The sequence below is a fragment of the Pan troglodytes genome, chromosome 1 (genome assembly GCF_028858775.2).
Source record: "Pan troglodytes isolate AG18354 chromosome 1, NHGRI_mPanTro3-v2.0_pri, whole genome shotgun sequence".
Lineage (NCBI taxonomy): Eukaryota > Metazoa > Chordata > Mammalia > Primates > Hominidae > Pan > Pan troglodytes.
The window spans coordinates 121,630,863-121,649,973 of record NC_072398.2 but is presented as its reverse complement, the minus strand read 5'-3'; the positions used below and the strand labels follow the sequence as shown (position 1 = coordinate 121,649,973).

Here is a 19,111-nt window from a genome sequence, read left to right as displayed (position 1 = left end):
TCTAGGGGCTGTCTGGATATCTCCAAAGCCCATCTGAGTGTAGATAAAATACTTAGTCTATTTCCAATTGTTTTTTTTCCTTTTCAACCCAAGTCATTACTTTTGGGAGTCCCCAAGTCCCCTGAGAGATCCCCAGGAAGGGTGGGGGGCCTACAGTCCCAGTGACAAAGAGTCCAGAATGAGAAGGAAAAAGTCTAGCAGTGGGTGGACAGATGGATGGAGGATGTAAGAATTTGAAGGGAGTCATATCAAAGGGCTCAAGGGAACTGGAAGGAACATTAAAGGTGGTAAGAGGAGGAATAAGGAGCAGTAGCAATGGGAAAAAAGACAGCTTACAGGATGCGGTCTGGGGAGATCTTAAGTATTCCAAACAGGCCAATAAAGGTCCAACAAGGAGGAGGTGGACAGAACCAGTAGTGGAGCAATATAGTTAGCAGGGGCTCAAACAGAGGGGATTCAGATGCCAGAGAAATTGCCATGGGAGAAGTAGGATCCATTAGAGACAACAGAGTAGCCTCACAGAGTTCCAAGGACTTTTAGTCCAGGGAGTCAGGGAATAAACCCCACTCAGGAAAGAGAGCCAGGAAGAAGACCTTCAAGCCCAGGAGGTACCTTTCAAAAGAAGTCTGGCCTCTAGCCCAACTCCAGAGAACATATTCACAATCTTGAGAATCGAAATCTTTCCTTACCAGCTTCAACAGATGTTTGTCCGGAGCAATGGTTCGTTAGTCTGACTCACCATTGGATCCCCGATCTATCAGTCAGGAGTGAAGACAATGGCTTCAAAGGTGCACACTTGGGGTCCTGGGTGAGAGGTCTGGGGGTCCAATGATGAATCTGATCCTATCGGAGTCACAGCACCGTAACTGTTAAATAAAAAATTACTCAGTGATACTTGTTAAAGCATGGTAAGGTAGACATTATTCAGGATCATCTCAATAGATATAGGGACCACGGCAATGTGATGTTGCAGCTGGGGAGAGAGACTGCGTTCGACTCAGTGAGGGAGAGACAGTAGGGAAACAGCAAGGGCAAGTATAGCCAAGGAGCAAGGTGGGTTTGCTTTCATCCCACTCAGTGGATGTGAAATTACTAAAAAATAACATCCAGAGTAAGGAAGACTCTGGCTAAACCCTAACAGGATTCTTGCTGAAGACAGGCCAGGGTGATCAGACATCACCTGGGAATGGTCTACAATGAGGAAGAGTTCTTGCTAAACTGGTTTTACAGGGTTTGTGCTAAAATTGGATTTTACACAGCTAGGCCTAGGAGAAGGTTTAAGGGCTTGCCTATGGGTTGGTTAAGCAAAGAATCTTTGTGACAACTCTCAAATTACTAAATGACTCTCTGAAGATTGAGACTGCAATATTTGCTTTGACCTACTGTTTAAATTTTATGTTAAACTGAGTTCTTGTAACAGTTAAAACTTTCTTGCCAGCTCTCAGGTTATCACTGGCAAAAAAAAAAAGGAGGGGGGCAGAGTATACTAATTTGTAGTAAGTCACAACTTATAATTAAACTAAGCCTATGAGAAATAACTCAAAATATCTCAACAGATCAAAATATCTACTTTAAAAATCTGGCAGAAAATAACTAATGATGATTTTCATAACATTTTAATTTTAGTTTTTATTGTTAACATTACTCAGCTTCTACTCTGTGCCAAGCTCTGTGCTGAGCATTTTCTCAAAACCCTCCAGTTTCCTAATGCATACAAGAAAGCAAAAATCCTAATTCCTCGTGGTCTATTATGATCTGCCTCCTAACTCTCTCTTTAAAAAGAAAAATATGAACATAATTTTATTGTTGGACCTATTAAAACTGTAAATTCGATATGCTTTTCAAGAACAACAAAAAAGGTAGGTTAGAACAAAGCAGTTTGGGGTAAAAAAAAAAAAAATATCTTGACAGGCCAGGCGCGGTGGCTCATGCCTGTAATCCCAGCACTTTGGGAGGCCGAGGCGGGCGGCGCAGTCAGGAGATTGAGACCATCCTGGCTAACACAGTGAAACCTCATCTCTACTAAAAATACAAAAAAATTAACCGGGCGTGGTGGGGGGCGCCTGTAGTCCCAGCTACTCAGGGGGCTGAGGCAGGAGAATCACTTGAACACGGGAGGCAGAGGTTGCAGTGAGCTGAGATGGCACCACTGGACTCCTGCCTGGGCAAGAGCGAGATTGCATCTCAAAAAAAAATTTAAATTAAAAAAAAAACACTGGAACAAATGAAGAGAACAACTAATGAGAAATAAGATGATTAATATCAAAAAAATTGTAGATATTTAATTATTCTACTCTGCTTAACTCTCTAAACTCATTTTACTTCCTACTCCTTGTGCCTGGAAAGCCATTCACCCAGTGTTCACATGGTTTGCCATTTCATTAAGGTCCTGGTTCAAATGCTGTATCTTCAAAAGAGTTTCCCCTCACTGCTTTATCTAAAATAGCAATCCCCACCACTCTTCATACCTTTGACTTAGTTTTTTTTTTCTTCAGTTGTTACCTGATGAGATATTATATATCTACTGGTCTATTATTTATCTTCCTCACTAGGATTTACTGTAATATGCTATGAGTACAGAGACTCTGTCTTGTGCACTAATGTTTTCATCATCCAGAACAGTATCCTACATAGCAGATTATGAATAAATATTTGAGTAAACAAGTTATCTCACTTTATCTTCACATAACCCTGAGGGAGGTGCTATTCCCATTCGGGGAACAGAAACTGAGTCGTAGGCTAACAGTTTGCCCATTATCACACAGTTGTAAGGAATGGAGTAAGGATTTGAACCTAGGCAGTTTGAAAACTCACACATTTCCAGTGCATCTCAAATTATCCATGGTAAGGACTAGTCTTTTAAATTTCCAATCCACTGCAGACTAATACTTTTATAAACTACAACAAAAGTGTCACAGTAATGTCAAATTGTTCTAAAAGTTTCTAAAGGCTTATTCTGCATTTCTATCCTTATCTTCTCATCAACCAGTTCTGCTCCACAGAGTATCCTTTGAGTAGCTTCCCAGGCAAGGCAAAATAATTTCTATAATCTAGTGGTTCTTACCCCTGACTGCATATTTGAATCAATAGAGTTTAAAAATAATACCAGGCGGGACCGGTGGCTCACGCCTGTAATCCCAACACTTTGGGAGGCTGAAGAAGACAGATCACCTGAGGTCAGGAGTTCGAGACCAGCTGGCCAACATGGCGAAACCCTGTCTCTACTAAAAATACAAACATTAGCCGGGTGTGGTGGCAGGCGCCTGTAATCCCAGCTACTCAGGAGGCTGAGGTGAGAACTGCTTGAACCCAGGAGGCAGAGGTTGCAGTGGGCCAAGATCGCACCACTGCACTCCAGCCTAGGGGATAGAGTAAGACTGTCTCCAAAAAAATATAAAAATATATAAATATAAATAATACCAATGCCCAACTAACCTCCAATCCCCTAGGGAAATCTCGAAACCAGTAAGAACAATTTTTAAAACTCATCAATGAAAAAGGGTATAAAATGATACATACACACACTTGTCTATTTTGACATTTTAGTAGTTTGAACAGGTTAGAGAACCGTCTCTGACAATTATACTAACTGTTAAATCACCTCGGAAACTATAAAACAAAATCACATAATACCTTTATTGTAACCCACACAAGGTGTTAAGAACTGGTAACACATGTTTCTGATAATCCAAAAAGGAACAGTAGGGTATACATAAAGCATAAGGAGCAGTGCTGAGGTCTCCTAATTATAAGCATTGGTAGAACAGGCAAAACAGAAGGTCTTGGTGCCACACACTCTGGGTTTTTCAATGTTGGCTATTTTAAAATTACCTCCAGCCGCTTAAATAACTGAGTATTAATACTTTCTTTTTTCCTGCCTGAACTGTGTGCTTTTGGAAATAACTTGGGTCACTCCCATCACACTTTAAGCACAACAAGCAGGAACAATGATCCAACTGGTGATTTTAAAAAGACAAGTTACTTACAGTTCTTTTAAATGAGTCTGAGAAAAAGCATTTTCTTGGATAGACATTATAGCATTATTGTTCAAATCTCTGAAATAAAGAGAAATGAAACATTATCAGTCACCATTTCTATATCAAGTTACATAAACACTTTACATGGTCATGAAAACCTCTGCTAATAGCAAAGATTATTTATAGAGTAAGCAAAATGTATGCAAAATACTTACAGATGCTCAAGGGATTCAAGACCAATGAATGCTTTCTTTGTAATTGACTTAATCTGGTTTCCTTGTAAGATTCTGAAATATAAACAGATCTTTCTAAGAAAGCTCTCCACTAAACAAAATTAAATTCATTAAACATTTACCTATAAAAAGTGAAAATAAGCCTAGCGTACTTTTTTATATACTTAACAGCTTTACTGAGGTACAATTGATATACTAAAAACTACACATATTTAATGTGTACAATTTGATGAGAACGTGCATTTTTAAGAAAGTTATGAAATTTAATTATTAATCAATGCAAAACATAGCATAAAAGTGTCTATCAAGATGTTAAAGCTCAATGAGGTGAACAACCATCTTGACCACTGATAAACTGGTAATTTTCAGATGTTAAATTCATTATATTCCTCATGTCTCCATTCAGAGCAAAAGATTGTCAGATGAAAGAAATTCAGACAAGTGTGAACCTTTGGAGAAATTCTTCTCATGGGAAAAGATCTAAAATCTTATGTGAGAGAATGCTCTACTTCTGCTAGATAAATTACTCATAAATCTCCTACAATTAAACAAACTACAAATTAAACAGATTACCAACACATTACTCTACTTTCTCAATGCATTCCTTTTACTTGAATAGAAATTCTACTTCCATAAATAACTTCTCTTTAAGTGTCCACAGGAATGCTTTTTCAATAAAAAGTGCCCCGACAACAACAACAAAAAAACACAAAAACAAAAAAACTAGCTGGGCATGGGGGCTCATGCCTATAATCCCAGCACTTTGGGAGGCCAAGGTGGGAGGATCACTTGAGCCCAGGAGTTCAACACCAGCCTGGGCAATATAGTGAGACTCTGTCTCTACAAAAAAAAATTTTAATTAGCTAGGCATGGTGATACACACCTTTAGTCCTAGCTCCTTAGGAGGCCAAGGTGGGAGATCACTTGAGCCTAGGAGGTTGAAGCTGCTGTGAGCTGTGATTGCACCACAGCACTCCAGCCTGGGTGACAGAGCAAGACCCTGTCTCAAAAAAAAGAAAAGAAAAGAAAAAAACCAGCCAAGTTCAGTGGCTCATACCTATAATCTGGGCACTTTGGGAGGCTGAAGCAGGCAGATCACGAGGTCAGGAGTTCAAGACCAGCCTGGCCAAGATGGTGAAACCCTGTCTCTACTAAAAATACAAAAATTAGCTGGGCATGGTGGCATGCGCTTGTAATCCAAGCTACTCAGGAGGCTGAGGCAGGAGAATTGCTTGAACCAGGACCTAGGAGGCAGAGGTTGTAGTGAGCCGAGATCACGCCACTGCATCCCAGCCTGGGATACAGAGTGAGACTCAGTCTCAAAAAAACGAACAAACAAACAAACAAAGAAACCCCACAGAGCTCCCAGAGTGTCAGAAAGCTCAGACTTTGTAGCCATATGAAATAAACATAATTCAATCATATTTACAGCCGGTTCTTGAAAACATGCCTATGTAGACATACATAAATATTATAATACATACAGTTTAGTGAGACTTGTGAGTCCAGCAAAGGCTTCACTAGCATCTTCTATGGCCCATGAAATTTCATTGTTTCTTAAGTCTCTACAAAAATGTCAGAGAAAGACAGGTTCTATTAGTCAATACAACCATCACAACATTGAGCAGTATCCTGGTATGGTGATGTCAAGGTGCACATGCTAATTCTGATCCTTACTTTAACAGTTATTTATGATGAAGGCTCAACTCTGCTTCTTAAGAAATATCTGTAATAAACACGTAAGAACTGATTCTTATAAGCTAAGAATTAAGCTGGCCTTGGTAAATAAAGCAACCTGCTAAAAGTATTACTCTTCCAAGCAAAGAGCCCTTCATTATGTTAGCATATTAAAAATTATAAACAGGGTCCTGAAAAGAGCAGGAGGGTTTCAAGATGCAGGGTATACGGCTTATAAATCTGATTTCAGATTAACGGGATTTCTGGGTGACCCAAGCCTTCCTCTGGGACCTTGAACTTACAATGGCTGACAGAGAGTAATATCAATACAGTTTCATTGCTCAAGAGCAATTAAAGATGCCCCATGGGAAGCAAAAATGATAAACCCATGTGTTAGCGTCTCCCCGATCTATCAGTCAGGAGTGAAGACAATGGCTTCAAAGGTGCACACTTGGGGTCCTGGGTGAGAGGTCTGGGGGTCCAATGATGAATCTGATCCTATCGGAGTCACAGCACCGTAACTGTTAAATAAAAAATTACTCAGTGATACTTGTTAAAGCATGGTAAGGTAGACGTTATTCAGGATCATCTCAATAGATATAGGGACCACGGCATTACTTTGAATCTTATTCTCATTACTGTAGGTAGAAACCAGAGTTCAAAAGTACATCGCAAAATTTTAATTCTGTAGACAGCATTATACCATATATGCAGTATAGCATAGGAAGCTACCTCTGGAATTTGAGTCTGATTTCCAGCAGGATTCCACTACTGGTTGACCCTAGGTAAGTTACTCAATTTCCTCATCTATAAAACTGAGGTAATACTATTAGCTCACAGGGTTATTGGGAGGATATTACAAAATGGCTCTGGAGAGTTATCTGTATTTACTGCCTACTTCTTCATCTCTAGTTCTCACTGAAGTCACTCCAATCGGCCTTTTAACTTCCAATGAAGTGCTTTTGTCAAGGTCACCAACAACCTCCACGTCGCCAACTCCAGCGGATAATTCTCAGAATGCACCTAACTCAATGGTCCTGATTTCCCTCTTCCTCCCTGATCCCTCCCTCTCAGTCTTCTTTGCTGGATTCTTCTCTTTCCAACCTTTCAGTTGTGGGTGCTTCAGGGCTTGCTCAGTCCTCCCACCTCTTTGCTACCTACTTACTCCTCCAGAAGATATCATCTGGTCACATGGCTTCAAATACCATAGCAATTAGGGAGATTCATATACCCAAATGCTCACTTGACATCTCCATTCAGATATCTAATAGGTGTCTCATATGCAGAACTGAATTCTTTTTTTATTTTTTTTGAGACAGAGTCTCACTCTGTTGCCCAGGCTGGAGTGCAGTGGCATGATCTTGGCTCACTGCAACCTCCGTCTCCACAGTCCAATTGATTCTTGTGCGTCAGCCTCCCGAGTAGCTGGGATTACAGGCATGCGCCACCACGCTTGGCTAATTTTTTGTATTTTTTAGTAGAGACAGGGTTTCGCCATGTTGGCCAGGCTGCTCTCAAACTCCTGACCGCAAGTGATTTGCTCGCCTTAGCCTCCTAAAGGGCTGGGATTAAGGCGTGAGCCACCATGCTCGGCCCAAAACAGAATTCTTGATTTTTCTCCCACAACCTGCTCCTCCTGCAGTCTTTGCCATCCTAGAAAATGGCACCACCATTCAGGCGCTCAGGATACAGACTCTTAAAGGTACCCTTGATTCCACTCATTCTCTCACAACCCACATCAAATCCATCAGCAAGTCCTATTAGTAATATGTTTAAAAATATATCCACAGTCTCACCACCTGCCCCGTTACCCACTGCCAAGAGCCTGGCCAAGCTACCACCTCCCCAGCTTGGACTCCTGAGAGAGCTCCCGGCGCTCCCGCTGCTTCTGCGCGTGCCCCTGTCAGGCTGTTCTGCGCACACCTATTCTTCAAAAGAGAAGCCAAATCTCAGCATTCCCCTGCTCACAACCCTCTCACAGCTCCCAACACAAGAAGAGTAAGGCCCACATCCTAATTGTGATCTACAAAGGCCACATAAGGTCTGGCCAGACCCCCTCTGGCCCCACTTTGGACTATTATTCTCTGTGCTCCCCCCATACTGCCCTTCCCCCCTTTGCTTGGATTGATCGGGCATGCTCCAGCCTGAGGGTCTCTGCACTGGCTGTGCCTCATCCTACTCTCCTCCCAGATGGCCACATGGTCAAGTTCTTGTTTCACTTAGGTCTCAGAGAGCCCATCCTAAACAGTCTGTCTAAAAGAGCACTGACTCCTGACACTTTGTTTTCTCACTGTTTTAGATTTCTTCGCGGCTTTAATTATTACCTGATACACACACACTCACATTTATATTTATTTATGAGACAGGGTCTTGTGCTGTTACCCAGGCTGGAATGCAGTGGCATGATCACAGCTCACTGCAGCCTCAACCTCCCCAGGCTCAGATGATCCTCCCACCTCAGCCTCCCAAGTAGCTGAGACTATAGGCACATGCCACCATGCCTGGCTAATTTTCTTATTTTTTGTAGAGACAGGGTTTTGTCATGTTGCCCAGGCTGGTCTTGAATTCCTGGGCTCAAGGGATCCACCTGCCTCAGCCTCCCAAAGTCCTGAGATTACAAGTGTGAGCCACTACCCCCAGCCTTCATATTTATTTTTTGAGTATTTATTTTCCCCCTTAAACATAAGTTCTGAGAGCAGGAAATTCATCTGTTTTGTTCACTGCCATATTCCTGGGACTTAGAATAGTACCTAGCATATAGTAGGCACTCAATTAATGTTATCTAATTGTATTTTTATTCTTGGATAATGAGCAAGAGATTGCTTTCTACAGATGTCCATGTCTGAGTAATGCCCAAACACTGGATCAAAATATCCTGGTCGGGCGTGGTGGCTCACGCCTATAATCCCAGCACTTTGGGAGGCTGAGGTGGGGGGATCACCTGAGCTCAGGAGTTCAAGACCAGCCCGGCCAACATGGCAAAACCCCATCTCTACTAAAAATACAAAAATTATCCGGGTGTGGTGGTGCACACCTATAGTCCCACTTACTTGGGAGGTTGAGGCAGGTGAATTGCTTTAATCTGGGAGGCGGAGGGTGCAGTGAGCCGAGATTGCGTCACTGCACTCCAGCCTAGGCAACAGAGAGAGACTCTGTTTCAAAAAAAAAAAAAAACAATCCCAAAAAAGATAACAGAATTCACATGGTGACAGAAGGCCAAAGTGCAGAGTAGACTATCAGTCAATCAGCCTTTGCAAAAAGAATCACCCCTAACACTCACAGTGGTACTAAATATAACAAAAAGACAAGAAACTCTGTCAATGCCAAGTAATAAAGAGAATCTATACGAGAGATATTTGCAGAAATATCAGACCCCAAAGGGGAGAGGGCAATACCTACCTTATCAGCCATCACAGAGGCAAAAAGGAAACGTCCCCCAAGACCAAATGAGTAGATTTTCACACCAATAGTTTTGAAGCTTTTTCCCAAGTCTGAAGTTCTCCATAATTCCAGAGCCCCAAGGTCAGCTTCTTAAACAAGACAAAATATTAATTAAAATTTCACTTACTGGTGAGCCTAGTTCAAAGCAGTTGTTTTAGAATCAGTCTTAATTTTATAGCTAAAGCATTTTAAATACTATGCATGTTAATCAAGTGACAACATAAAATGTGATACAGCGGCCAGGCGCAGTGGCTCATGCCTGTAATCCCAGAACTTTGGGAGGCTGAGGTGGGCAGATCACGAGGTCAGGAGATAGAGACCAAACTGGCTAACACCATGAAACCCCATCTGTATTAAATATACAAAAAAATTTAGCCAGGCGTGGTGGTGGGCGCCTGTAGTCCCAGCTACTCGGGAGGCTGAGGCAGGAGAATGGCGTGAACCCGGGATGCAGAGTTTTCAGTGGGCAGAGATCGCGCCACTGTGCTCCAGCCTGTGTGACAGAGCAAGACTCCGTCTCATAAAAAAAAAAAAAAAAAGTGATATAGCATTAGATATAGGCAATTCATATTTGTGTTTTATTTTATACATTTCAGATTTTATGCTCAATGGAAAGGTAAGAGATTACTTAATTCTAATACAGTGTTTCATAAAAACATCAAAGCCACAGCAGACGGGTGCGGTGGCTCACGCCTGTAATCCCAGCACTTTGGGAGGCCGAGCCGGGTGGATCACGAGGTCAGGAGTTCAAGACCACCCTGGCTAACACGGTGAAACCCCATCTCTACTAAAAATACAAAAAATTAGCCGGGCGTGGTGACAGGCGTCTGTAGTCCCAGCTACACAGGAGGCTGAGGCAGGAGAATGGTGTAAACCCAGGAGGCGGAGCTTGTGGTGAGCGGAGATGGCGCCACTGCACTCCAGCCTGGGCGACAGAGCAAGACTCCGCCTCAAAAAAAAAAAAAAAAAAAACCACAGCGTGCTGCTCTACTTTCTTCATGGCACAGTTTGGAATTATCTTATCCTATTTTAAATTGTCTTGAGTTTTCTTTTCTTTTCTTTTAAGAGCTGGGGGTCTTGCCACATTGCCCAAGCTGTCCTTGAACTTCTGGGCTCAAGCAATCCTGCTGTCTCAGCCTCCCAAGTAGCTGGGACTGCAGGCATGCAACCATCATGCCCAGCTGGAGTTTTGGTTTTCTTGAATTTACATTCCATGAGGGCAGGCCTTGGGTGTTTTCTTCTCTCCATCCTTAGAACAGTGTTTAGCATATGAGCAGGTGCTCAAATATCTGTTGAATGAGTAAATGAAAGATTTTGCTTTCTGTTTTCAAACTGTGTCAGAGTTTGGGAAGCCAGCTGCTTCTGCAAACACAAACACAACCCTTGCTTTCCTGTAGAAATAACCATGCATTTCAATTTGCTATTGTCTGTAGCATAATATTTGCTTTACATAAATACATTGCTAAGATTAAATATTGCCTCTACGTATAGCCTATATTTTTACTTGATCTGGGTAGTGTAGTAATTTGGTTTTACTTTCAAGATTTTAATAACCACTAACAGCTTTCTTTAGCTATTACAATTTCAGGAGAATGGAGGGACCTTTTATGTTTCTACCTTGCACAACCCAGAAAATTCTACCATGAATGGACAACAGGACATTATTTTCTGGGACTAAAATATACTTACTGCAGGAGCCATTTGCATAGGTTGTAAAGAAGATGGTGTTGTCTGATCCCCTACAATGAGGCAAAAACGGGGAAAAGAAATGGTTTAAGACTGCTGAAGGACTATGTTGACCTTACTCACAAACTTCCTAGCAGGTCTAACAAGCTTCATTCACAGGCACTGACAAGCACCACTTCTCAGGTGCTGAGCCCTGGTCCTTCACAGCTCTGCCTGTCAAGCTCCCCACTGCCCGGCCCATGTGTTGTCTACAGTCCACCACTTCTTTATGTGAACTCTTTCAGGCAGTCATGCTGGTCTACTCACCCTCTCAACATTTGCCTCTGACATTTTTGATCATCACAACTGAGGGGTGGGTGGCGGAGGTGTTATTGGCATCTACCGGGTAGAGGCCAGGGATGTTGCTACACATTTTATGATGCACAGGACAGTCCTCCCACAATAAAGAATTCTTTGATCCAAAATGTCATTAGTGCTGAGATTGAGAAACTCTGTTTTAGAGCACTGTACCATCTGCACAGCCACTTGGCATGCATTTGCCTCCTGTTTTTTATTTTACTTGCATAGTATATGCCTTACCTTTCCTACTATATAAATTAGCTTCTTCAGGGCAGGTACTATACTTTGCTGTTTCCCTTCAGAATCTAGTTCAATGCTTTGTATGAGTTAAATAATTTAGTTCTTCCATCTCAAATAGACAACTAGGTCAGAGGTTGAATTATTTAAAATGTAACCTGGAAAGGGAGTTTGCAGGGAACTAGATTCAGACCCTCCTGGCACTTACTGGATTGCAACCAAAAAAAGGTGTTGGTTTTGAGCATGTTCTTTCAGAACTTTTGGTTGTAAATTCCTAGAAACTAGAGATCTAAAAAGGTGAGTAAACAGCAGCATCCTGGTTATTCATATTTAGACACTAAACAACAACAAAAAATAAGTTACAAAAGTAAAAACCTTGCATAGGATACAAAACAAAATCCTATTTTAAAATAACTTTTTAGTTTTAAAGATAAGGTTTTGTTTATTTAAGTGACGGAGTCTTGCTCTGTCACCTAGTTTGGAGTGCAGTGGTGCAATCACAGCTCACTGCAGCCTCGAACTCCTCAGCTAAAGTGATCCTCCCATCTCTTTCTCTTGAGTAACGAGGACTACAGGTGTGCACCACCATGCTTGGCTTTTTTTTTTTCATTAATTTTTTGTAGAGATGGGGTCTCACTCTGTTGCCCAGGCTGGTCTTGAATTCCTGGTCTCAAGCAATCCTTCCATCTCAGCCTCCCAAAGTGCTTGGATTATGGGTATGAGCCACTGCACTTGGCTAAAGATGAGTTTTAATGATTAAAATTTAACAAAACTTAGCCAGGTGTATGCCTGTAGTTCCAGCTACTGGGAAGGCTGAAGTGCGAGGATCACTTGAGCCCAGGAGGCAGAGGCTGCAATGAGCAGAGATCGTGCCACTACATCCCAGCCTGGGTGACAGAGCCAGGCCTTATCTTAAAAAAAGAAAAAAAAATTATTTACACATGACCTACATGTTTTAGTTCCATCAGGAGTGAAACAATTTAACTTAGTTATCTTAAAAATTACTTCCACCTGGTACGGTGGCTCATGCCCTGTAATCCCAGCACTTTTGGGAGGCTGAGGTGGGCGGATCAGGAGGTCAGGAGTTTGAGACCAGCTTGGCCAACATGGTGAAACCCCATTGCTACTAAAAATACAAAAGTTAGCTGGGTGTGGTGGCACACGCCTGTAATCCCAGCTACTCAGGAGGCTGAGGCAGGAGAATCACTTGAACCTGGGAGGTGGAGACTGCAGTGAGCCGAGATTGCACCACAGCACCCCAGCCTGGGCAACAGAGCAAGACTCCGTCTCAAGAAAAAAAAAATTCCTTCCTTCCTGATAAAACTGTATAAGGTACAAATACAATTCATTAGAATACATAAAACGAAAGCAAATGTGGCATGTGTACCAGAGTGGTGCTATAAAAACCTCATTAAAAAAACATTTCTGGGGCTAGGCATGGTAGCCCATACCTATAATCCCAGTACTCTGGGAGGCTGAGGAGGAAGGATTGCTTTAGCACAGGAGTTTGAGATCAGCCTGGGCAACATAGTGAGACCCCCTATCTCTACAAAATAAAAATACAAAAATTAGCTAGGCATGGTGGCACATGCCTGTAGTCCCAGCTACTTGGGAGGCTGAGGCAGAAGGATCACTTAAGTCCAGGAGGTCAAGGCTGTGGTAAGCCATGACTGTGCCACTGTACTCTAGCCTGGACAAAAGAGCAATACCCTATCTCAAGAACAAGAACATTTCTAGAAAAGGCCTACTTTATTTAAGCAATATATTTAATATTTTAATCAATCTTGGTAGACATATTTCAAATCTGTATTCTACACTTTCCTGATTCCTAGAGTACAGGAAACTCTTGGGATTGTGGGTCATCATCATGAACATCAATTCTATCAAACTATAACACAGTGTTCCCATTAGAAGTTACCAACACAGGTGTACTTTCTTGATCTAGCACTAAATAATTTAATACTGTTTATTCTCTAAGTTTTTGTCTGCTCTTTTAGAGTAATTCCACCTCCTTCCAGCTCTCAGGCTGTAATTCTAATGCTGTTACGTGCTTATTGCAGCAGTTACATATCCTACCTCTGTAACCAATCTGCTATAAACTGGGATTCACAAATTAGCTGAAATTAGTCAAAGGGAAAGGAGAAAGAGGCTCTAAACAACATTCTGAGCCTAATCAGATTTTGGAGGCATGAAGCCTGTTAATTCAGTTCTTGCTTAGCCATCCCCACATTCTCCAAATAAGCCTCCTTTCACAAAAGGAAAAAACTAAAGCCCAGAAAGGTTGAGCCCCTGACTAGCAGCAGAGTGAGGACAGAACAAAGGTGACGAGACTCCCAAGTAAGAGCTCCCTCCACTCCATCCTCTTTAAGCAGGCACCCGGAGGGGCAGGGAATCTCTCCAAGAAAAGTGAATGAGTTTTGGTGCGCAATGTGACTTCAGGAGTCTGGAAGCTCTTTCAGCTTTCTTCCTGATTCCTTGCCATGTTCTACATGACTGAAATGGAACTCTAGACAAGAGGGTAAATCTGGGCATGGAGAAGTATTTAAATCCCTAAATTAAAGCTATATTTTATTGTATTTTAATTGATGTCACCATTCATGGAGAATGAACCCTGGGCAGGCAGCAGCAACTCAGTCACCTGCCTTGTTTTATACTTTATGTTCTAACATTTAAGTGAGACTAAGTCTTCTTTTCCAGCAGAATGAGAAGCTCCTCCAGGTCAAGGCCTGTGTCACACCCCTCTCCAACATCTCTTATGGCACCCTGAAGAGTACTTGGCACACAGTAAGTGCTCAATATTTATTCATGTGATTTTTGGCAGCGCTATCAGGAAGGGTTTAGGGCTCTGCACAGATGGAGTCTTCTGTTACTCACCATTTGGCCAAACATACTGCTTTGTGGATTTCTTCCCATTTTCCCCCAAAATTCTTGGACACCCACAGGCCATTCTGAAAGATTATAAATGACTTATCAAAATTCTAGCTTTATCCTGTGTAGTTGCTTGTATGACCTTTAATATTTCATATCCAATCATTCAGGACAGGAAAAACACACACTGAAGCTCCATCAGAGCTGCCCGAGCTCCACAGACACACACATGGTTTATCTGGGCCCTTTTGGGGTCTTGGAAGTTCAGAATAACAAATGCGTATGAAGTGCCTATTATGTGCCAGGCACTGTACCAGATGTTGCACTGGGGATACAAAGATGAATAAGACACACTCCCTGCTGAGAGAAGGGGCTCACAGTTTAACAAGGCGCATAGATAAGAAGAAAGTTCAACACTATGCAGAGTTATAAAATATGGTCTAGTATAGAAGTGAGGAGAGGAGGAACATTGCATCAGAGATGGTGTCCTGAAGAAGACAGGTGCACTGAGTTTTAAATGATGAGCAGTGGGACCAAAAGAAGGCAAACAGGGAGATGAGGTGTTGCTGCACAAAGAGAGACTAGTATTAGCAAACGCAAGGAGGTCATAAACCCTGCAGTGTGTGCAGGGAGCTAAAAGCCATCAGGCATTACTTGAGTGCAAATTCCAAGGTAAGCAAATGAGGAACTAACGCTAGGTAGAAAGGTGAGGCCAGCTCACAGAGAGCCTTCCTTCTGTGCCATGGTAAGGACTCCAGGGTTTATTGCATATGAGGTGCTCTCAGGAGGAATGTGTGCTAAGCAGGAGGATGACACAGTCCGTTTCACTTTCTTAGGTGGAGTACTTGGACGTGAATGGGAAAGATGGATTTCAGAGGGTCCAGACTAGAGGCAAGGAAAAGCAGTGAATGACTGCCACATTAGTTCGGTAAGAGCTAATGAGGTCTTGAACACTGGCCATGAGGAACAGGCTCTGCAAGAATTTAGAAGCTAGCATAGTAGAACTGGATGACTTCTCCTGCAGGGCAGGATGAGAGGTAGGGGTGTGTGTGTGTGTGTGTGTACGCACGTGCATGCACATGCATGTAAGTTGGTCACTCTAGTTTCCTGGTTGGGGTATAGGATGCATTGTGATATCATTAACTAGTATAAGGATTAAGGGAAGAAGATCAGGTCTGAGAGAAGAGTAGGGAGGAAGCTCAGTTTTAAATTGATTTAAGGTGCTTGTGGAACATCCAGCTAGAGATATTCAGGGGGCAGCAAGACAGGAATATGATGCATTAGGGGAAAGCCAGGGCTAGAGATAAGGATTTGAAAATCTTATACATTATAGGTGGTGGTAGCTAAATGGTAAGAGTGGAAGAGAATGCTCAGTGAAATGAGGAGTAGGCATTTAAGGGTAGGCTGAAAGGACGTTAAGGAAGGAACTAAAAGGAATAATGTCACAGAAGCCAAACAATTAGAGTTCTCAAAAGGAGGGATTGGCCAATAGTTTGAAATGTAGCAGAGACTTAACAAAATTCTGACTGACAACATTACACCGGCAATGTGAGCTTACTGAGCTCCGCCTCAGTGGAGATGGGACAGAGATGTCCTAGTCTAGCTGAAATTAAATGTAACTTATTTAGGCAGAATTTACGTTCAGTACTCCTGTACTCTCACTCACCATTCTCCTCTAACTTTTTCTCCCCTGGTAATACTCACATCCTAGCATTTCTAATTTACCTAATTCTACTTATAAAGACAAGGCAGAATTTGATACCACTGATTTGCACTTTAGTACAAATTGGTCCCTCTTCTCCATCCCAATTATATGTACTTCAGACTTACCCTTAAGTGGAAGAAATTTCAGGTACAGAAGCAGACTGTATCTGTCTCTTCCTGAGGACAGTGCTGTTTTAATAACCCTGAGACACTTGGTAAGGAAGATGCAGTAGTCAAAGGGGAGCTCTATGGGTCTGTTCACTCCTTGCTCCCTTGTAGTGCTTTCAGCTTAAGCTGCTGGAGGCCAATTTCCAGGAATTGTTGTTCTAAGATCTGAAGCTTACTCCCCAGCAAGCTAGTTTCCTTCCTCTGGCCTCCACTGCTAAGCATAACTCTGAGGCCGGACACACTGGCTCACACCTGTAATCCCAGCACTTTGGGAGGCCGAGGCGGGCAGATCACCTGAGGTCAGGAGTTCGAGACCAGCCTGGCCAACATGGTGAAACCCTGTCTCTACTAAAAATACAAAAAAATTAGCTGGGCCTGGGTGCACATGCCTGTAATCTCGGCTACTCTGGAGGCTGAGGCAGGAGAAGCACTTGTACCCGGGAGGTGGAGGTTGCAGTGAGACCAGATTGCGCCATTGCACTCCAGCCTGGGCAAGAAGAGCAAAACTCTGTCTCAAAAAAAAAAAAAAAAAAAGCAAAAAAAAACATAACTCTGGCCCTCCTGGTGCCCCTCAGCCTCACCTCTGCTCAAAAATCTCCCCACAGAAAGCCCAGAACCCAGACCTCTCTTCCAGTGCCCTTCATCCTCCTATGTCATCCTTTGCTCAGCCTGACTTGTTCACAGTTGATGATCTTGTTTCGGACCCCAAAACAGTCAGTACAGCAATGACTCTCAAACTTTGGTGCTCAGGCTCAGCTGGGGAGCCTGTTAAAAATATTAGCCACCCCACAACAGAAGTCATTGATTTATTATATCTGGGTTTGGGCAAAGGGATGTGCCTCTTGAACTAGCTCCTCAGGTGTTTCTATCTGATGAGAGAAGGCCATAAAAATGTAAAGTATAATTCTGATTATTATAGTCTAGCAACTCAGCCACTTTGGGCCCTTAACCACAGTAAAGGAGACTGGTCCTCCAGGAAAGGAGAAGCTGAATGTGTTCCTCAGAGAACTTTGAGAAGTGGGAGGGTTAGGGAAACACACTGGTTTCTGGGGAAAGTATAGGAACGTGGTAGGGAGCGCGGGGATTTAAGACTTTGGATATTTAATACATGAGTGTCAAAGACAGAAATCAGTATGTTTTATAAACTGAGGACATAACAAAAAAGAAAAAAATTAGAAAGATGTTGTTTGATCATAGAAAAGGAACAATGACAACATCAGGAGTTTGACAATTTATGCTTGTCCCTTGTAGCACAAGAATGATTAAATTAAACTGTTTTCTAGTTCATTACTCCAATACCATACATTTAGTCACTTAAAAAAATTACAGTGACAACTAGGCATCACACTTACCTGGAATAGATAGCATGTGGAAATCGTGTCCTTTACCAAATAGGAAAAAACGTCAAAAAAATACATACTTCATGCCATAAGGAGACTCGAAAGAAGTCCAATATTAAAAGCATTTCCTAAAGGATCCTTCTAAGACAGTACATTTGAGACTATAAAATGCAAAAGGCAAACCATGTTCCTCAACTGGACTTACTTCAGTGCTGAGAGCTAAAAGATAATCAGAATTCTGAGGGCTATACATCATCTGAGTGAGAGGATGAAAAGGGAGATCTGTTTGCACAAAATTCTTTGCAAAATCTGATGATCTGAAGATTCTTCCTCCACGACTTCCTCCAGACACCTCTGCTGTTAATACCACCTGATAGGAAGAGGAAAGATCTGATTCAGAGTATGATACTATCTATGCAAGCACAGGAGTTCTTACACCATTTTCACCAGACATTAGTTAAGAAATTTTAGTTCTAGAAATAAGAAGAGTTATAAAAACTGATTAGTTGTTCCACTCTACCCCTTGGGTCTTATTCTTATAAAAAAATAACACCCTGAACTGAGCTGGGACATCATATCTGTGGGTTCAAGCCTAGATTAGGCTGAGATTAGTTTTCCAAAAAACTAAAATGTTGTCATAGGTTATATACATTGTAATGTTAAGCAACTGCTGCATAATTATTAAGGGCTTTGGTGCACCTTGGGCGGGGAACAAAAACAAATAAACCTGTGTGCTCAGAGTTCCATTCTTATATGATCGATATTAAATTGTGTTTAAGGCAGGCACAGTGGCTCATGCCTGTAATCCCAGCACTTCAGGGGCTGAGGTGGGTGGATTGCTTGAGCCCAGGAGTTCAAGACCAGCCTGAGCAACATGGTGAAACCCTCTACAAAAAAATACAAAAATTACCCAGGAGTGGTGGCAAGAGCCTGTAGTCCCAGCTACTCAAGTGACTGAGGTGGGAGGATCCCTTGAGCCTGGAAGGTCAAGGCTGCAGCGAGCCGTGACGGTATCACTGCACTCCAGCCTGGGAGACAGAGTGAGACCCTTAAAAAAATTGTGTTTAATTTTAAAATATAAATATAGCAATACTAAACTAAAATACATTACTGTGAATCACTGGACCATGCCAATACTAATATCTGACAGCTCTGCATGTGGTATCAAGCACAAGCTTTATGTATACAAGAATGAGTCTCACCTTTCCAGAGTTCTCAGGACCAATAGCCATGCCAAATTCAGTCCGAATAAAGGTGTTATTGATGAGATTTGTAATATCCTTAAAGTTCTTCCCATAATCCTCACTGAGAGAAAGAAAAAAAGGGCAAATTTAGGGTGCAGTGGTCATGGATATTACTGAGTTCCTACTCAGCTTTCATTCTCCCTTTCCACCAATCATGCTGAGAGACTCGGCTCACCCTGAATAGCCACATTCCTAGC

General features: G+C 42.2%; 1 protein-coding gene and 1 pseudogene across 3 annotated transcripts in view; one reads left to right on the top strand and one right to left on the bottom strand.

The window, feature by feature from the left end:
• The window catches only part of GSTM2 (glutathione S-transferase mu 2), a 295,697-nt gene that overhangs the window by 172,662 nt on the left and 103,924 nt on the right, over nt 1–19,111 (top strand). The window lies entirely within an intron of this gene.
• Nucleotides 1–19,111, bottom strand: part of LOC457090 (sortilin 1 pseudogene) — a 64,050-nt pseudogene that overhangs the window by 3,202 nt on the left and 41,737 nt on the right. Inside the window, exons 4-12 of the transcript NR_190214.1 lie at nt 18,873–18,975; nt 17,876–18,040; nt 14,465–14,538; nt 11,018–11,067; nt 9,287–9,417; nt 5,695–5,775; nt 4,193–4,264; nt 3,987–4,055; nt 690–866 (exon numbers count right to left, since the gene is read on the bottom strand). The product of NR_190214.1 is annotated as a sortilin 1 pseudogene (transcript). The remainder of the gene's footprint in view (nt 1–689; nt 867–3,986; nt 4,056–4,192; nt 4,265–5,694; nt 5,776–9,286; nt 9,418–11,017; nt 11,068–14,464; nt 14,539–17,875; nt 18,041–18,872; nt 18,976–19,111) is intronic.